Below are 21,993 nucleotides of genomic sequence, written 5' to 3' on the forward strand. Positions count from 1 at the left end.
CCACTTGGTGAGGTGGCAGCACCGCCAGATGACCCTGACCCAGGACCAATGTATGTGCAGCCCAACCAACAAGCTATTCAGGCCCGTCAACATGTGATTGCAACAATATAAATGGTAATCGGAGACAAAGTTCATTTTTTGACCAATTCCTTTAATGAGTGGCTTATGTCTGTGAGTGTGTCAGTGATATTTTTAAGGTGACTGTTGATTTCTCCGATGGCCATGACGATTTGCTGTTGTGACTCCAAAACAGCATGCGTCAAGACGCGGCCAGACGGACGGGCGTCAGCACTGGTGGGAGCACTGGAAACACTGGGCACAGTGGGCGCTGGCTGCTCAGGAGGGGAGGATTCCGAGTGCGTGCCAGTGGATGTTCCGGCTATTGCACCATATGAGTCTAAATAAACACAGGCACATGTTAACTTTGATTTGAGTCCGTTCCATTTTTAAGGGGCACACGCATTTGCCATAAATGCAATGGATATGTAAAATCTCTGGTGTAGTTTTGGTCAACTACATTGCATGCATTTGATAATGAAAAAGGCTATATATACCAAAGTAAAAACAAAAAAAAATTGTTACCTTCGTGGCAGTCCTGTAGTGAATCTGAGTCTCCCACAGCAGCAGATACCACTCCAGAGAGTAAAGTGTCACCTATAATTGAGGCAACTCTCTGCTCAAAGGGTGTTAGTTCATCGACCCCTTTACCACTGCCTGTTCTGCCCACACTTTGTCGGTGCGCAGCAGTTCTCCGTTTTACGTCCACCTTAATATCAGACCATTTCTTTTTAAGGTCATTTACAGTGCGACTTTCAGATCCCACCGCATTGACGGCTCCAGCCAAACTCTCCCACTCATATTTTTTCCTTTTGTTGTTAATTCCGGAGGACAAAGTGCCAAATAAAATATTTTTTCTGGTTTCTACCTCCGATAGTAGCACCTCCAGTTCACTTTCCATAAAGTTTCGTTTCTTGCTGCTTGCTTTAGCCATTTTCTTACTGCTATCATTTGCCAAAGTGAACTCATTACCATATTTAAATTGATTTAATTAGGGGAGGAGACTGGGTGGGGAGTTGTGCTCATGCATGTGCGCTCAATTCCACGTTAATTGGGATGTACAAAGAGAATATGCGTGGGATCCTTCGTACGCAGAGATTCATACATCTGTTTTTTTTTGTGCGTACGCACATTTACAGCTTTGTCCGTACGCAATGTTATAGTATGAATTCAACGCAAGTCTTTGTACATGAGGCCCCTGAACACTGTGTTTGGGAGTCTTCAATCAGCAAACCTCACACTTAATCTTGCTAAATGTGAATTCGATTGTGCTACAGTCACTTATTTGGGTAAACATGTGGGTCAGGGGACCGTTCGTCGTCCTTTTGACGCTAAAGTAAAAGCCATCGATGCTTTCCCAGTTCCTGTAACAAAATGAGAACTTATGCGAGTTCTTGGGAAGGCTGGATATTATAGAAGTTTTCGCAAGGACTTTTCAGATGTTGCAAAACCCCTAACAGATCTTCTGCGTGGCCCAGTGTCTTTTGAATGGAATTTGAGGTGTCGGTATGCCTTTGATGGCCTCAAAACGTAGTTGTATTGTTCTCCTGTGTTAGCAGCCCCGGACTTCTCAAAACCATTTAAGCGGGAGGTGGATGCGAGTGGGACGGGTGCTGTCTTATTGCAGGAAGATGATCATGCAATCAACCGCCCTGTCTGTTTCTATTCAAAAACGTTCAATCGTCACCAGGTTAACCATATCAGCATGGACAAAGAGGCCCTGAGCCATTTGCTAGGCTTACAGCAATGTGAGGTTTATCTTGGTTCTAGTTCATTACCCATTGTTGTTTATAATGACCATAACCCAGATTTTACACAACAAGGCAGTTGAAAATGTGATTGCGGACACTTTGCCTAGATATCATATTTAAAACTATTTGGAAATCTGAGATTTTATGGGTGGAGGTGTTACAACCCGGAATGAGTGTTTGTTTTCTTGTGCTTGAGTCTGTGTTGCAGGAATGGAGGCTGTTTATTGGTTCGTGGATAACTTCTGCTGATTGGCACGGCTGTTTTGGGGGGGGGGGTAAAAACCTGTCCTCTAGTCATTTTTAGCTTGCTAGCCTAACAGGCAGCTTGCTCATGTTTAGTCTTAGGCCTGTTTTTGTCATGTTTTGGGGACAGTGAGTTTAATTGTCTTGATTCTTTAGGGGACAGGGGACATTTTATTCCTTTGTCGTTTCTTGGTTTTTATTAACTAAGGAGTAAGGTAAGTGTTGTGTGAAATTCATCATACTTTTTCTTTTCTCTTTTGTTACAGGTTATGTAGAAAGGTTGTGAGTGGAGTTTCAGTTATGGGTTTTGTTTGTTGTTTTGGCGTTTTCTGAGTCTGAAAGAGTGTCTCTTCTTTTTGTTTTCAAGAAGAAATGCATAGCTTGTATACGGGTCTGAGACGTCTTTTCTGTTGCCGCCTGGCCATAGACAGAATTGGGGTTTAACAACTCTGCGAGGAACTCCTTTCAAAGCCAATCAGGTTTAGCTAAAGCTTGTCATCAGAGAAACAAGGAGCTATGCCCATGCACTTTCCCAGCAGTTACAATGTTCAGTCAAAACATGTCACATTGCAACTGATGAATCATGGCGTGGCGTATCTCGAAGGGCAGCTTACGGAGTCTTTCATTATATCACACTAGAAGAACAAACGCCTTTGTTATATTGTTGGGGGCTCTGCATACAGCAGGGCTGCTTGAGTTTGTCCCAAAGCAGAAAGGGGTATTTGTGCACTATACTAACGAGGAACACTCAGCTTCTGCAGAGCATGCACGTGGCCACCCGTTCGGAAGGGTTCATCCGCTCCTGTCTTGCCAGTCAGTGAAGGGACTCTGTTGCTCGATGCAGTGGTGTGGGCTTACAACACCGTGTTCAGTGCGTTTGGAAATTCAGCAAGCCGGCACCTACTTGTCTGCGTTGGTATAGGGATGACGATAGCTGAATTCCACCCAAGACTGAGTTCACCCTTAATTTTGGCAGCCTGGAGATAAGCATCCACACTAAATGGAGGGCGGCCTGGAACTCACCAGTCGCCTGACTGCTTGCTGTGAAACGGGGTGTATAATTACCTTGTTTCGCCGCAGTACTCGTGCTTGCTAAGGCAGCACGTATACTAAAATTGGATCGATACAGAGAAGATTAGCATGGCCCCTGCGAAAGGATGACACGTAAATCCGTGAAGCGCTCCATATTTATTTCCATTTACCTGCTTTGGATGGTAGTGTGTCAACATCTGCCGCAAAAACAGCAGTCCATGTGCTCCAGCCTTATGATCACGGAGGATTGCATTCAGCGTGTCCACACCTTGCAGCAACATTCAAACAAAGACATAAGTAAGGCACATCCTTGGCACAGGAGTTTAAGGTGTCCTAGAAGCGAATGTCTGTCTATTCGAGTCAGTTCACAAGTTCCTTATAGAAATCCCAGTACACGTGGTCGGCACAGCATTGTCTTCGGTGACATCTCCTGGGTGAGGGAGGCCGTATTTGTTTGGTGATGGAAGATTTGAGGTCGTTTGCTCTACCTGATTGCAATGCTCTGGGGAGCCTTCACGAGAGATCACCCTGTTTAAACATGATGGTGCGGCATGGTGAGTGCTCGGCATTAGGAGTGGTTGGGTATTGCTCGAGTTTCTCTTCATATACGGATAAATCTTTCAACTTTTACTAAAGATTTCCGTGGGGAGGAAGCATTACGAGTTTGTTGTATTTTTGGGGGTTCTGCATATTGCAGAGCTGCAGAAGGTTGTTCAAAAGCAGAGAACGTTCGTTTTTCCTGCCTTTTTTTGTCGATCTTCGCTCCTGTTGATCAGAGCTCCCGTGCACTTACTTTTAGCCTGTGATTTCTTGAAAGTTATCTTTGCCACATTCCAAAAAACAATCCAAAATATTTATTCGACCGAAATCTGATATCAAATCTGCAGTGTCAAACTGCCGCTTCGAATCAGAGGGGGCCGTTTTACGCTTGAGTTGTCAGAAGGACTTGGCACAGCGGTTAACTGTCCTTTAAGACAGAACGGGATTCAAATGTTCATGCACTGGTCATGTACCACAGGCTGCCTTGATTAAGGCTAGTCATCGTGCCAGGCAACCACGCAGGCTCTCCCTGGTGGTCTAGTGGCTAGGATTCGGCGCTCTCACCGCCGCGGCCCGGGTTGGATTCCCGGTCAGGGAATGTGGTTTTGGACGCCCTATGGGGCATTTCACGAGTGCTTGCAAACACGGCTTTCTAAGAGCCGGATTCAAACCAGCGACATAAGAATGACCTGTGAGACGCCTACAGTCCGAGAATAGAAGACTCCGTGGATGAGGTAGGAGATGCCGAGTTTTTGACCAAGTTATATTTGCTTAAGGGTTATTGGCAGGTTCCCCTTACGGAACGTGCCTCAGAGATCTCTGCTTATGCCACTCCAGGTGGCTTTTTTACAATATATGGTTATGATTTTTGGTTTAAAACTTGTTCCTGCAATATGTCAACGTTTGGAGCCCTATGTACTTTGTGATGAACCTTGTTGTGAAGCATACCTTGATGACGCCCCATGGCACGAAAGGGGAACACAACGAACGAACGAACGAACGAACGAACGAGCCAGCCAGAAGTCGAACCTGGGATCTTCTGATTCGTAGTCAAACGCGTTATCCATTGCGCCACTGGCCCTCCGCGAGTTGTCAGACAAAATGATGGATTACCATTCTCGCAAGTCATTACTCCCACGCGCAAAGAAGCGCTGACCCCGACGTGATTTGAACACGCAACCTTCTGATCTGGAGTCAGACGCGCTACCGTTGCGCCACAAGTCCTTTTCCAAGCAAAAAGGTTACCCTTTGTGGACATTTTTCAGCTGTGCTATACGTGGTAACGGAAAGCACAAGGCGTCCCTGGGTGGGCTCGAACCACCACCTTTCGGTTAACAGAAAAGCGCCATAAAGAGATGTCCCGTTAACACCCAACATGTGACTCGAACCCACGACCCTGGATTAAGAGTCTCATGCTCTACTGACTGAGCTAGCCGGGAAATCAAATTTCAGTGACAAAAAAATGCCACAGCAAGGCTGAATGCTGGGCTCTTTTAGAGTGTTGTGCAGACTTTCCTGAACCTCATCTAGTCCTCCTTGGGATTCTCACCAGATCAACACACTTGAACCTGTTGGTTAACAGAAATTCAATAGAGTTTACCCTGTTCAGCTTCAGCTAGAGTTGCCAGCGATTGAAGATGTGTTCTTTAGTCCCTAGGCAGATCCAGATCCTAGTGCATGTGGTCGGCAGGCTGTTAACTTGAAGAACATCTCTTCGGAGTTGCCGATTGCAGTTGATTTTTTAAAAATCAGAATCAGAATCAGAACAAGCTTTATTGCCAGGTGTGCTTACACACACGAGGAATTTGTCTTGGTTACAGAAGCTTCCAGTACACAAGTAAGGTTACAAGACAAGTAACAATCAACAAAGGCAACGAAAGTACAGAATAAAAATAAAAGTTAAGCACACAAAGGTGAAAGTGCAGTGTGACAGAAGAGCTCCGGAATTTTTGTTTAAAATATACAAGTTATGAGTTTATATATGTGAAATGTCTGAGGGAAAGTATGGCACACATTTATTGCACTGTAGGGTGTATGATATATATATACAGATTCTATGAGATATCTACAGGTGTTTAAAATATACTTATTTTAAGGTGCTATATACGAAAAACCTGGCACAAAAATATTTCACACATTTATTGCAAAAGGTGAACATTTAACTGTTCATGAGGTAGATGGCCTGAGGAAAGAAGCTCTTCCTGTGTCTGGATGTTTTAGTGCTCGGTGCTCTGTAGCGTCGACCAGATGGTAAGAGTTCAAACAGAGAGTGTGCTGGGTGTGAGGGCAACGAAAGTCACGGTTTGATGTCATGACGGCGCATGCATGCGACGCGGTCTGCATGCGACGCAGTACCCCAACACTAAGCCTTCACAATGCTGTTCAGGCATATATGAGAGACAAGGCTGTGAGCTTAATCTTGTGATTGGGTGCAAAAAATATTCCCTGATCCTCTAGGGCGATGTGATCTCGGTATGTTGTCGGGGGCCGCCTGACGGGCGAGAATCTAGAATACGGGACCCCTCGGACCTTCCTGGAAATTTCCTCGTATAACTTATTTGAATGGCTCTTGCATATGTGTTTCGTGGACGTAGCCCCGACAGGGTCAACCGACCCGAAACCGGATCACGAGCAACCGCCCGTCATCCACTGGTCGTGCGGAAAAGCCGGGCGACTCTGTGACTTTGTTTGGGTGTCGAAAGGTCAAAATAGGGAGAGTCGTCCACGAAGCAGTTAATGAAAACGCATTGGCATAGATGGTAGGTGGGAGCCCTCCCGTTGGGAAACGATAGGCCGAAGGGTCTGGACATTTTGGATTATTTTTGTCTAGAAGCCCCCCATTTATCCCCCAAACGTCCAAAGTTCTTAGACCTTTGTGAAAAATCCACCTCCCCCAACACTAAGCCTTCATAATGCTGTTCAGTGTTATATGAGAGACGAGGCTGTGTGCTTAATATTGTGATTGGGTGCAAAAACATTCCCTGATCCTCTAGTGCGATGTGCTCTCGGTATGTTGTCGGGCCGCCCGACGGGCCAGAATCTAGAATACGGGACCCCTCGGACCTTCCTGGAAATTTCCTCGTATAGCTTATTTTAATGGCTTTTGCATATGTGTTTCGTGGACGTAGCCCCGACAGGGTCAACCGACCCGAAACCGGGTCACGAGCAACCGCCCGTCATCCACCGGCCGTGCGGAAAAGCCGGGCGACTCTATGACTTTGTTTGGGTGTCAAAAGGTCAAAATAGGGAGAGCGTATGCGTCACCGAATGCATGAATGCGTCACCGAATGCATCGTGCATAGAGCAGACCGCGTCGCATGCATGCGCCGTCATGACATCAAACCGTGATGCATGCACACGCTGCACACGTCACCCGAATGCATCGTGCATAGAGCAGACCGTGACGCATACAAGCGCTGCTATAACAGCAGACTGTGACGCATGCATGCGCTGTATGCGTCACCGAATGCATTGTGCATAGAGCTTTTTGAAACATATAAATTTATATTTTTTAGTTAAACATTGCTAATAAGTATTATGTCCACCAGCTTGATACACGTGGCCCGCTCAAATAAACTGCAGGTGGACGTTTCTGTGTTTTCGCCAAGTCACGCAGGAAGCGACCACCAGCCATTTATTTGAAGGGACCACGTGTATTAAGTTGGTGGACGACAAAATACAGCCTTCTACGAGTCGATAATAACATATGTGTGTTGTATAAAGTGTACTAAGGGAATAAGGTGGTTCTTTAGTCGTATATATAAATACGTCGGGAAAAAAGTAAAAAAGAAAAGCCTGGCGAAACTAAGTAACGAGAAAAACTACAAAGTACTACAAATATGGCAACCAGAAAGTGACCACCCGCAGTTTATATGAATGCACCACGTGTAGTGAGTTGGTGACAACTCGTTTTTAAGCATAAATAAGCATTATGTGAGTTCTTGCGAACATATGTGTGTCTAATAAAGTTTAATATGTGAATCGGGTCGTTGTTTATTCATATAATTGATTATAAACGCCTGGGGAATCGAATAAAGAAAAGAACTACGCAGGACTACAAACATGGCAGAAAACCGGAAGCTGGTTCCGGTCGTGTGCCATATTTGTAGTCCGTTGTAGTTTTTTTGGTAATCGACCACCTTACGCTTATATGAACGGCACACGCGTATTAGGTTTGTGGACAACCACTTTAAGGGCATAATTCCGTCATCTGTGAGTTGCTGCTTACATATGTGTGTCTATTTAAGTGTACCAACAGACTAACAGGGTCGTTAATGCATATAGATTATTCTAAAGTGTGTCCACGAACTTAATACGTGTCGCCCATTAAAATAAACTGCAGGTGGACATTTCTCCGTTTTTCACTAAGTCATACAGGAAGTGTCCACCTGCAGTCTATACCCAGATAGCACACGTACGTCTCGGATACGTCTGTGAGAGGTAATCGTCTGGATTTCCATTCCATCTGGCAAACGTAATGGGGGGATCGTTTGCCCATATGAATTACGTCGTATAGACATCCCATATCGTACGTTCAAAAGACATACACCTGATTTATAGCAGACGTTAATCTTACAGTCTTAGATCTGTAAGACATCTGGTTTATGTTTTATAGATATTTAGAGAGTTTAGATCATCGCTAAAGCTGCCCTAATGATTAAAATATTTATTAAAGCAATAATTAAACTTAATTATATGAATAATCCCACATCTTCTACTCAGAATGAATAAAACACAGATGTGTTAAGTGGTTAACTTTATTAATGACAAGAACATTTCCCAACAAACAGGTGACGTCTGCCAGACGTGCAGATCATGTCTATATTAAGTCGGTCTGTCCAGGACCATATCTGTACGTCTACACGACATGCAAATCTGGTCAGTATGGACGTCGGACAACAACCCCTCTTTGACGTAGATATTAAGTTCAATATTTACGTATAGCTAGGGGGGGTCTGTGGACGTGCAAAACTGCTGACATCCAATGGCAAATATAACATTAGAAAAACACACTATTTTTAAATAATAATTAAGTAGGCGTTAGATAAATGCTTAGGTTGAAAGAAAGTGTATATAAGTGTACTTTTTAAAATATATAAATGTACTTTGACAAATGCCCGCGAAACCAGGCAGCTCGCGCACGGACTGACTGAGTGGACATCACCAGTACTGCAAGTGTTGTTGAGGTAAAGTTCTTTTAAACTTGACGTTAACCATTTTATTTAGATTTTTTTAACTCAAGTCCACTAAAATGACATCTACACATACCAAGACTGTAAATGATAAAGTTAACTTATTTCAGGATAGAGGGTGATTGTTCGTTTTTCTCTCTTAGTCTGAGGGGAACTGTTTGATCGTCACCGATGACACGCAGCGAAACTTCACTAGTAAACGGCTATACAATCGATGAACTGTCTTTTCCGGTAAATGCCAAGTTTAGTTGGATTTCTAACAAACTGATTGTCCGTCTAACGTTACCGTTTGTCGTTAAAGTCGTTGTTACAGTGTGTTACACCATTTGCGCTAATGGGGCAGCTATACAAATCCGAGTAAGCTCTCCTGTTAAAGCATATGTGACTGGGCATAAAATCAAGTTTGAGCTAATTCACAGTTAACTGCATCTGAGCAACATGTTGTGTTGATAAGGGCTGTGAGGATTAACCGTGCGATTCTTCAGTTTTTCAACGATTTACGGTTTAATGCCGCCACATTCGAAAGTCAGAGGGCGCTGTCGCGCAAGCACTCCAAATAAGCGCCACGGGCACACCGAAGACACGTGTCTGAAACCGCAGACTCCTTCACTATTCCCTATACAGCGATTGACATTTCAGTCCACTATATGGGGAAGAAGTGAATGAAATTGAGTGAAGGATTTCGGACACAGACGTAATATAACCTGCGTCTGACAGCACTGTCGCGGCCATTTGACATAGCGGTAATCTCACACTGTGGCTTCATGTAGGCCTATTGCTTAATAAAATGTTAACGTTCATTTTCACCTTATTTGTCACGTTTTTTATTAGTTTTTAATAAAGATAACAAACAACAGTTTTCCATGTTTAGTTACTTTAACGTTTATTAAGTTTGATACAACAATTTAATATTTTTAAAATTAAGTAGCACTGTCTATGACATTTATTTAATGTTTGTCCTCAAAAACATTTCCTGTTATGTTGCTTTTGGGCTCGACTGAATTAAGACAATCTGCTCTTAATAAAGATATGCAATGGATTATAAACCAAAACACGGCACAAAACCCGCAAGTTTTATTTACACACAGTTTAGAGCAAATGTTTCAGTTTTTCAGCTAATTAAAAAGCACTTAATAAGAGTTGCCAATATTCCTTATATTCACTTTACCCTGTAAAATTAATTGTCTTCTCTGGGGTTTTTTTCAGTGTCATTTGCCCTCTGATTTTTTGTAAGTGATCAATCAAACAGTCACTCTTGTATTTCTGATTTGCCTTGTTCTTAACATGCAGTTAATTATTGATTAATTTATTATTAATGATCAATGAAAACTTAATGCATATTAATTCCCAAAGACAATAAAAATTTCTCACTCCCATTCATGTTTCTTCTTTTTCTCCCTTTTGCTTGTGTCAACAGAAGCTACATACACCCAGCCCAACGTCTTTGACTTAGTAAGTACATGTTTTGATTAACCTCAAAGACAACTGAATACATTTTTTATTAATATTGCTGTTTGTGATATCTCACTCTTATACCATGGATCCGTCTGCATCGTTGATTCTGATTGGCTAGAAGGCATCCATCTCGTGTAGGAGTGTATATAGTCATGCCTTCTTTCAGACGTGCATTCTCCTCCATCTCCTGGAGTTACTATTTGATGTACTCCGGTTCAAATTAATTGTGCTAAAATAAAAAAATGAAGATCCTCTTTTCTTATGACATTTGTTTTTTAAAAGATTTTTTAAAGACTTCTTATTTGGGAATGCCATTTTGTTTAGCTCAATCTTCTGCACTTCCACTTTCAAAAACTCAGGCACCATTTACTGCCATTACAAAGCTAAGAAAAGAGGATCTATTGAAAGATTGAAAGGCATGTACACCAAGGATGGCTTGAGGATTAGTAAATTATGGGAAATTTACATTTTTTGGGTAAACTATTCCTTTAAGCCCATATTCAATGATCCAAATTTCAATGATTAAAATTTTGACCTAAACTTGTAACTGAATTTCTTCCAGGATCTTCAGTAACTGTCTCATGGCCCGTTTTAATATAAAGGGAAAAAAGACAAGATGGCTCTGGAGATGACATGCATTGACAGAGCAATTCTAGGTAAGCACAGACCATGACAAAATGTGCAAAAGGTCAGATGTTTCAATCCATAATGGATTTTCTCAGTGCAAAATGTACAATTGCAGAACAAAAAGCACAATTTTCTTATAATGTAAATGTGTACTTTGTAAATGACTACAGGCTGCCTTTGCATATTTCTATTTTTTGTCTTTCTACTTTTACAGCTCCAGTAATGAAGTGGAGCAAGGAATGCGACGGAGGAGATTAGAAAAAAAACCCTGGACAACTGAAGCATGCATCAAGATTGGAAGGAGGGGGGACACACAATAAAAATAAAGAGTTCTAAAACATGGATAGTATATAATACAGTATAAATGTAAATATAGTTTATTATTTGTTGTTTTTAAATGCTATAGGTTTTTACACACACAAATTACATAGAGACTTCTAAAGAGTTCCAAAGCATATGAATGACTGTTTTCTATTTTTAAATGTTTAAATGTACACAACCAAATAGAGACTTGACAAAGCATGCACCATCAAGAGAGGGAGGGGGGACACAAAGTTCATTGGTCCTAAGGTATATGGATTACTGTTTATTTACGTTGTTTTTAAATGTACAACCACATAAAGACTTCCCATTAAATAAATACGTTTTAATTGAACGCAAAGTGTGTCTCTTATTTTTGTTAAAATGTCTAAAATGAGTCTGCAATTGACGTTATAAGACGTTGAAAATAAGTCCTCAATGACCATATTTGAACTAAATTTGAACTTTGTAAAGACGTCCTATCGACGTCAATTTTGGACGTGCAGAAGACGTCAGAAAAAGACGTCAGAAAAACTTTCATTCTGGCTCCTCAGGGGACGTCTTTTCAACGTCCGACAAAGATGTTGAAATGACGTCGTTTCGACGTACTTTTGCTCAGTGGGTTACTACAAGAACATGCTATTTAAAACGTCATAGAACTGTTAATAAACACATATTGAACATATTTACATGAGACTTAAAACAAATTTTGCCTAATTAATTCTAGCAGGTGCCAAACGGAGATAATCTTTTAAATATTTCTCCGCTTCTGCTTCGGTAGGCGACGAGATCACGGGATTTTTCATCGCTGCTTCTGTTAAAAGATGAAAAAAAGAATGTTAACAAATAACCCATATTTTTATATACAGTTAAATCATAAATATTATTGGTTTAACATTAAACAAGCAGAATCGAGTTATGTTAATCACATGTCTTCATCCTCTGTAACGTGTGTGAATCAGCTCAAACTATCTGTAATCTTACAATGTTATTTTATAGCTACAGCAAATAACATGTTCCTCTCGTCGCTGTAAATTTCAGTGGTGCTGAAATTAGACTCGAATTACACTATAACGTGAATAAAGGCGTGTGGTTTGTCACACTATATTTTTTAAAATAGTGGAACACTGACTGAAGAACGTAAATCTCCGATGTTACACATAACAGTAGGTGGCGATATATGAAACGTTCATTTGCGACCTGCAACACGATGAGACTGCTGCTGCGCATGTGCATGGCCAACTGCACGTGGATTCAGCGCTGTGATGCGGAAGAAGGTAAGCTTAGTTATTTAGTTATCATACTGTTAATTAAACATTTGTCGATGTAATTTGTAAGGACAAGGGTGGGTTGCACGATAAATTCATTTTATTCAAGTTGTTTCTCCACTTAATGTTAAACACATATCGAAAAATCTTGGATTATAGCTAGCTGTATTAAAACGTATCTGTAATTAATTTTGTCCGCCATGTTGGACGGTGTGATCACACCACTGGTAATCGTACAGAAATGTTAATGCAAAAATGCAGAGTGTGCGAGGGTCAGATTTGGTTGTGGCGCATTGGTGTCCAAACTCGTTCCTGGAGAGTTCAATCAAACTTAATCAAACACGCATGAACAAGCAAATCAAGTCTAGCAGTCTAAAATCTTGCGGCCAGGTGTGGAGCTAACGCTATAGCTTCATTCTGCAAGACACAGCCTGCCAGGATCGAGCTTGGATACCCCAAGCCCCAAAGGGAGAGAATGTACAGTATAAAAACCTTACTTTACATAACCATGTTAAATATCATGAAAGGTTTTTATACGGTTATGTTAAATATCATGAAAGGTTTTTATACTGTACAAAGGTCAATATTAAATAAATCAAGGTTATTTTTTCAAATGTTTAAAACAAATTGACATATATTGTGATTCTATGTGGAAAATGTTAAATCATAAAAAGGCAGACTCACAAATGAATTTCTTAATTTAATGCAGGCCTACTTAGTTTTATGATTTCAATGTGTGTGAGTTCTGCTTGCAAAAAGGAATCTATACAAAATATTTCTATATATTGTTATGGCTTAAACAAATATATGTCTTTAACATGATGGTTTAAATGTCATGCAGATTACTCTGTACTGTACTGAAAGTGTCATTCTTAAAATTGTTGCATAAGTATAATAATGTTTTGTATGTACCTATAAGTAGTTCTGAGACCTTGGTTTTTCCAATCCCGTGTTTCTCTCCCCTTCCACACCAGTTTAACTTTGTGGCTAGTACTGAGCCAAAAACTTTGCCACATATTCTCCATATGGTTTTTTTCAGGGTTTGCCCTCCACTGACAGATAATTTGTTCACCTTAAGAAGTTAAAGATAATATTGAAAACATCACTACAACAAACAACATACTAGTAGGTACTGTTTAACTTTACATTTCTTAATAGTTAAAACCAACTGTGATTCTCACCATTTTTTCCATCACCACTCTTTCAGACAATTGCCTTTCCAGCCTATGAAGTTCTTCCATGGATGTAAGAGGAAAGACGTCATCTTCTCTTTCGGAGACCACGGGTATGAGGTGCCTGTTTCCTGCAATGGACTGGACTACTGAAGTTAGGTGATTCATCTTCATTTCCAGTTCACCTATAGCCTCCAGAATTGCCCTCTCAACAGCTGTAATGGTAATATTAACCATATAAATATAAAATTTATATTTTTAATTCTTTTAAATAGAAACTGTTAACTTACGTGTACATTGATCAGACACGGTACTCCACCGACATGCCTGTCTCACACTACATGCACCTGCAAACACAAATACTTAAATAAATTGGTTTTGCTTTTTTAATCTTAATGATACTGCCTTTCTTAACACCTCTGTGTGAGTTCAGCTCAAACTCTGAAAAAAACCTCACCAGCCTGTAGCCTAAAGGCCTGGCTATACCTCACTTTTCCGCGTCCGCCTTAAACACAGACGAGTTTGACGCATGCGCAGTACAAATGGTATGTATAATGTATAATCTGCCTGACTGTCAGAGGGCAGCAAAGAGTCAAAACATTAGACAAACTGCAAATAAATTATCGAGGAAGTATATCGCCATTGCAAAACAGCAAAAGACAACAAAGAACAACAAGAACCAAACAGCTATTATTGGCTACGTTTACTGCGCATGCGCTTTTGTACGCGTCTCGTCCACCCGGTCTCAAAATTTGGGCTGAGCGCGGTTCAAGATCGCCACCTATGTCCTATATAGTGCACTATATTTGGTGTCAGCCAATTTGTAATTGTGTCCCATTTCTGAGTGAACAACTCGCTCTCTACATTTGTTCACTACTTGTTACCTATAATGCATTTGGATTTTGAGTGTATATGTATATACACTTGTTCACTCACTATTTCCCATGATACAATGGGACTCACGATATGTCAAATTAACAGTTGCTTATTTTGAATTAGCTAGAGGGATAATCACGAATTAACATATGTTTATACACTTGTGTTTGCATTTGTATTTCATTACATATTAAATAAATGTAATAGACAATGGTGTTTTATATTAAATATAATACATAAGTATTATAGTAAGCATTAGTAAATAAATGTACCAGTTGTTTTTGTCAACTAATACAATTAATAATGCCACACACATATATATTAAAGGTAAATGTTATGTTTAAGTTTTGTCCTTATCAAACATTAAATAAATTAGCAGCTTTTATCATGTGACCTTCTACAGTAGTCTGTAGTCCCAGAATGTGATGCCATAAAAACAAATGACTTACTATGTACTCTATGTTGGTGGGTAGGTTCTTGGTGGGTGCGTGGTCTCAGGTCAGATCCTGTGTTCTCTAGTGGATTAAAAATGTAATGTTGTCTTTGATAGGTTGTTATTTATTTATTTGTTTTTCCTGCATATGCTAATTAACGTTGTTTACCTTGAAAGATAGATGAGTGTTCACCCCAAACATCATGTTCCTGGAAGAAGTTCACTGGGACAGCTGGAGCTGGAAAAGTTAAGTTGGAAGAGTAAGTAGTAATTGCAACCACAACAAATTAGCACACAACGTAATAATGTATAAACAGAAAGCAAATATATGTGATGTGGTCTGGAAAAACCCATTGCAAAACTATAGGTTGGCCTACTACTGATAGGTTGGGCAAATTTTAGGCATTTTAATCATAATTCTCTATCAAAATAATTTTTTTAATTAGGGATGCTTATTTCTGTAAATTTGTCTGACCGAAAACCGACGCTGATTTTCCAAACATTAACCGTTAACAGATAATATTGAATTGGATAATAAGGGGGTGTGTCCAACAAGGCATTTCCGTCTGCAGCTTACGTCTTTGCACTTTAAAAAAGCGGCATTTGCTGACTGGTTTTCAATGCTTATTGCCGGTGCTTGGTGATTTTATCCACGAGTTGATCAATGTATGCATATAAATGCTTTGGGGAACGCTAAGTTCATATGCACGGTATTCTGTAGCGCCTCGCTAGAGTAACCAGCCTCGGAAAGCGCCGTACAGGGCTGTGAAGTTTTAATTAATATTTAACTTTCTGATATAATTTCAGTTTTCTCTATTTACTGATGTTAGTTTAAATATTTTATATTCTGTAGTGTGCCATTTTACGGAGGAATTTGCGCATTAAACACAGGCAGATGTTTCATCCTCATTTATTTCAGATAACAAATTTCAAAAGTATTTTAATAAGGTCTGTAGGCACATAGGCTATACGTACTTGTGGTTTCACGTGTTGGAACGCCCCACGATCAATAAACAAATAGGCTTTAGTTTGATGCGGCAATGAATAAATTAACCGTTTAACTGATATTATTAATCAGATCAAGTTTTTTCTTTCGGTTAACGGTTAAACGGTCAATATGAGCATCCCTAGTTTTAATATTCCTTTTTTAAAGTATGGCCAAGTCAATGTGGATGATTTTAGTGTAAACTACTTTACCTTTATTCCCCTGTATCTTGAAATTGGACTAAGCAGTTTTACTTTTTTTCAATAGCACTGATCACATTTGAACCTTTTTTTACTTACTCTGTGTCCTTTCTTGAAAAGTACTTCCTAGGTCTTGAAGGGGTCTTAGGACAGAGAATGTTTTCTCTAATAGATGGTACAGAAAAGCTTGTATTAACTTGGGTTGAACTACATTTGTGCCTTTTGTGAATTTTTATTTATTTAATGGTGAAGCAATAATGCTCTTTTACCTTGATTGTTATGTGGGTGTGACCTCCAAGTATGCCCTTGTTCTTCTTCTTCCTGAAGGAAGCCCGGGACTATACCTGGAGCTATAGAAAGAGTGCCATTGGTACAATGACAAAATCTATACATGAACATATTTGTTGGATCAGTGTATAACACTGGGTTTTGCGTAGTACTAAACAGTTCCTCTTCGCTGTTTTAAAAGTAATTTATACCGTGGTCTAGCTAAATACTTGATTCTGATAGGTTCAAAGGAGTGCATTTAAACTGTTTTATGCACAAATAGATCCAGTCAGCCTAATCACTATTCTAAAAATTTAATGTGCTGCCTGTAAACATTGGTAACTGTAGCAACAATTTTACACATGCAAAAAGTAAAGGGGAAAGCTTACATAATAGACAGTTGCTTTCTATTTGCAAAATGTTTGAGTCTTATCTGTATAATGTGCTGTTTTTTCATCTTTCCCTAACAAATAAATGTATCTTGCAACTGACTTGGGGTGAAGTTCGTTTGCTAATTAAAGACAATTGCAGACTAATAACAATTTAATTAAGATTATGTGAGTGGTGCTCTGTGTCCCTATATGAGTTGTAGCAAGCTCTTGTAATGTTGCACTTTTACCTTGATTGTGTGAGTGTTCACCCCAAGCATCCTCAGGCATCTCTGTCTCAGAGAAGGTTGTTGGTATTACTTGAGCTAAAGTTTTGGATTTGGTAGGTAAAGAATGTAATTATACATATGTTGTATGTAATGATTGATTGTCACAGTTGATTTATTTAATTAAAGCAGAATATTAGCATGTGACTGAACATTTCTATATATCATAAATGCCTACTGTGTATTATGAGGTGTTACCTAGGCAGCTGGAGAGAGTGTCAAAACATCCCTGCTGTGGCTCCTCCGTGGCTGGTTTGGGGTGATTGATTAATGCTGTTTAAAGAATTGTTGTACAAATGTATGATGTCTGCCTCCATCGAAGCAAATTATCTTGAACTCCACAAAGCCATACTTTTATACAAAAACTTATTTTCCCCTCCTAAATCATCAAATTTGGTACAATAAATTTATTTTTTAAACCTGAAGTTAGTTTCCATCCAACCTGTTAATAAAAACATGCAACAGAATTGGGCCTAACAAAACATTACAAAGCTACAAGCAATGAGATCCTGTGCAACACATTTATTTAGTAAGGAATGTTTTGGGCCCAGCACAAAGTGCATTAAACCACTGTTTTTCAACTCCGGTCCTAAAGGACCAACTTTCACAATAGCAATTCACTGCTGATATTTCGGTGTGTAAATCCTCCCGAAATTTGACTTAAAAAATTTATTCTAGACCCCATTTGTTTGATAATCTTGACAGATGAATCGAACAAAAATATTCTGCTATAGTGATTAAATATACATATAATCACACCCCCAACATTGATTGGCTAAATCATTGCAAGGTATTGGAAAATCAAATGCAAAGGGAACTGCAATTTCATTAGTGTTTTGTCAGGCTTGATAGGCATGTCAGAGGATGTGTTATAGCAAATGGGAAATTTTGATTTAAATATGGCAGGGCATAAATCGCAGGGCAGATACAATTCTATTCTATTTTTACATTGTATTTTTGTGTATGCAAACTGTTTTCATTTGGATTCAAATTGTCAAAGTTTTTACATCCAAAAGTAGTAAATGCAATTGCAAATACAATTCCTTTTTAAAATCACCCCATAGTAATCCAAATCAGAAAGAACATTACAGGAGGATTTCCTCCAGGACCGGAGTTGAGAAAAAACACTTAAAGCATTCACTTTTGTATTTGTTCAAACTTACAGTTGCTGAAAGAATTGACTGTTTTACTTGAAGTCAGGGGATGTTGCAAAACAGGACCTGAAAATAAAGATATATTATTTCGAACTCCGTAGTTATACATGTTTACATAACAACATTTATCTAGTCATTGTTATTGTTACCCTTGATAGGTTTTGATGTGAGTGGAGCTTTTGGCGCCTTTGGAACTAGAAGAGCTTTTGGCGCCGGTGGAGCTTTTGGCGCCGGTGGAGCTTTTGGCGCCGGTGGAGCTTTTGGCACCGGTGGAGCTTTTGCCGCCGATGGAGGTTTTGGCATTGGTGAAGCTTTTGGAGCTGATGGAACTGTTGTGGGTGGGAGAACTTTCTTCTTTTTTTGGGGTGGGGACTCTACAGGCTCATCATCTGATGAATAGGTTTTTTTTCTGATAACAAAAGCAGTATATTTTACAAAGAAAAGTAGACCATAAAAATAACTTGCTTATCAAATTTTACTGAATTCTTGTTGTAAACGGTCATAATTTATTTAACCATGTTTTTCAAACCCCAAAGATTTTTTTCTTCAAAGGAACCAAGTCTACATTTAATATAATGGATTTGAGTCCGCTGAAGACGCGGAGTGCTAGACACTCCTCAACAATGAAGCTTTGACTTCAAATTATGCAGATATTATCTACTGCAATCTCACACAATTACAAGCTACTGCATATTTTCTGGAGTTTGCATTAAATTCTGCGATCCGGTGTTCATTTCCACACAATAAAAAACTTTTGTAATGCAGCTTTCACATCTTTTTGTAGTAAACGACCTTCCTACTATCTTGCCATACATTTTTTACCATCAAGTTAAAAAGCTCAAAAACAGCAGTACATATCTTTTCATAGTATCTAAAGAAAATACAGCTTTTGACAACTTACTTGGGAATTCTTTTTCCGCTAGGTGTTTCTGGTCCAGAATTTATGTCAGAGGTGTAGCACGCTTTTTTCCACTTGCTTGCTATATTTTCAAAAGAGGCTGAAAGTAATAAAGCATTTTTATGTATTAAAGCATTAAATGTATATCAGTTCTGAAAAGATTTACCCACAATTACTTTCTCTCAAGAAATTCCATGTGTATATATCTGTCTCTTCTTTTTCTTATATGGAGTTATAATGCCACAAATGCTGGATTTTCCTAGCTTTGTGTAATTGAATAGTGGGTAAGATTCTGAAACTTAATTCAAACTAATTTTGGGCTGGTTAAAGGGAAATATCCATATTTTTGAGCACTGTTTAGTAGATTTATAAACGGCTCTGATTCTGTGCATTAAGCATCGGTTGCTTCAGAAGGCCTTTATTAACCCCATGGAGCCGTGAGCAGTTTTTTGATCAATAGATTCACAATTTGAAGCTTCAAAATCTTACCCACTATTCACACACATTATAAACTCTGGAAGATTCAGCTTTCGTGGTATTATAGCAAAGAAAGCGATATACCCATAAGGTGCCTTGAGGGTGCATAAAACATGGTAAAAAATTGGGACTGAAATATGGCTTTAAATATTATGTTTTTAATAATCTTTTTATAATCCTTTACAGTGAAATGTACTGTACTTACCTGACTCATGGAGAATTCTAGCCTGATGTTTGGTCCAACCCTTCTCTGGTTGCGGTGCCTCCATCACTTTTACGCTCCTCAGCAGCCGGTCCCTATCCTTGTATGGAGGCCACCATGAGTGACCATTGGAGAACCACGAATGTGCTACAGGACCGGTGGTTCCCTCTCCCACAAACTCGACAATCAGGTACATTTTTGTTTAACTGCACCAACCTGGTTCACCCTTAATGTTTAACAATATTCTGATTAAATAACAAAAGAAATTAAAATTTTTTTTTTAAAACTGTAACACTTTACATTAAGGTTCCTTCATAAGGCATTTATGAATGTGTTCATTAATGAATTATTAGTAATTTACAAAAGCAGTTAAAACTGCATAAATTAAAAGGGGGGTTTTAACTAAATTGGAAGCTATTTTTAACGCATGATATAAATGTTTAATGTATTTTTTATTATTTGATTCGAAAGCAGATTCCTTATCATCTTGTTGTTATTTGCAAAAGAGGCATTTCACAGGTTACTAACGTTCATAACTTATTACTTACTGGTATACAGGTATTCACTTTTTATTAAGGTGCATTTTCACAGGGTAATAATGTTCAGAACAATAAATTTTTTAAAGGTGATCACTACATTAAGGTGCAATTTCACGTTACTTTCGAGTCAAATAAATAATGAATAAATACATTTATTTAGCATTAATAACATTATTTAGGAATTAAAAAAGTCTCACTATTTGGCAGGTATTTTGTTAGAATCCCCATTTTTTGTAACTGCTGTAATTATGAAAAAGTAATTTACAAATGCATTATAATGAACACATTTATAAATGCTTTATATAGAGAACCTTAATGTAGAGTGATAATGTAAAAACAAATGAATAACTACTGTGTATGTAAAAGTGGAACTGAAACAAAATAACGGTCATAAGGAACTAAGAAAGCTTTCCCCTCAATGTTCTCAAATTTGCAGAAATTTGTTGTTGTTGCGATGGTGTCAATAAGATGAATGCCAAGCACAGAGGAAGGCAGGGGATAATCGAAGAAAGGTTTGTGGCTTTTAAATGTACTGTATGCCACATAAATTTCATCCTCCAGGGAAATGATATTTTTCAGCTTTGCTACATTTCCACTGATGTAAACAAAACTGTTAGCGTTGTCCAGTTTGAGAGTGTAAGAACATGTTCTTAGTTCTTTGTACTGTGTGGCTCCATGAAAAGATTCAGGTACAGGGCCAGCTGCATGTTGTTTTCTGAGTGATTGTAGACTGTTTTTGAGTTTTTGGGTTTTTTGGTTTTGCATTTCAGAAAACCTCTTTACAATTTGACTTAGTGGACATGTTGGCTTCCGCAGAAGTCTCTTCAGTTTATGCAGGTAATCCTCATACTTAAAAGCGCTGAAGTTGTCAAGGACGCCATGGTGTTTTGCATCTTCTGCAAGATGTACAAGACTGTGAACATTGTAGGTCAAAAATTTAAGGCCATATAGTTGTCCAAAGTGGGTAACAAATAGTTGCAGTAGGTCATTGGCATAGTCAATGTGATCCCCAATTAGGCTGTTGTTGCACAATATGAAAATGCCCACAAAAAGGAGCAAAAAGTTTTTGTACACCTCTGTGCTGAGTAGATCTTTAAGCATAACAGGGCCTGTGTACAATAAAAACTGCCTAAACTCAGTAGCTTTCCATCGATCAATTTCCTTCAGTGCCCTTGGCTTGCGTGCAAATTCCATTGGCACACTTGTTTGGGCACCAAGCAACCTTTCTGTCAGTATATTGACTTGGAATCCTGACAGCCTACAAGTTAGAGGACCCAGCCGTAGCCACAAGTGGAGAAGCCGCCGCATCACTCCAAGGCATACAAGGTGCATGTAATCTAAGGGAAATCCAAAAACCATATCTAGGGAGGTTTCTACTAGAGGTGAGGTACCGAGGTGGTGATCTGAATCCGTTTTATTTCTGAAATTTTCGTTTGTTCTGAGGGGCATATCAAGTCTAGGGAATGTCATTCTGTTTTCCAGGTAAACTCCATCATGAATGCACTTTTCACACCCGTGGTAGCCTGTGTGACCTTTAACACTTTTCAGAAAAGCACGTGCAGGTGCGTCACAAACCATTGAAGTGAGTTGTAAAGTTAGCTTCAGTCCTTCGAATTCAAAACCACTGCTTAAATTCTTGATTTCAGATATGAAGTCTTCAAGATACTGCT

This window comes from Barbatula barbatula, assembly GCF_947034865.1.
Source record: "Barbatula barbatula genome assembly, chromosome: 4".
NCBI classification, from domain to species: domain Eukaryota; kingdom Metazoa; phylum Chordata; class Actinopteri; order Cypriniformes; family Nemacheilidae; genus Barbatula; species Barbatula barbatula.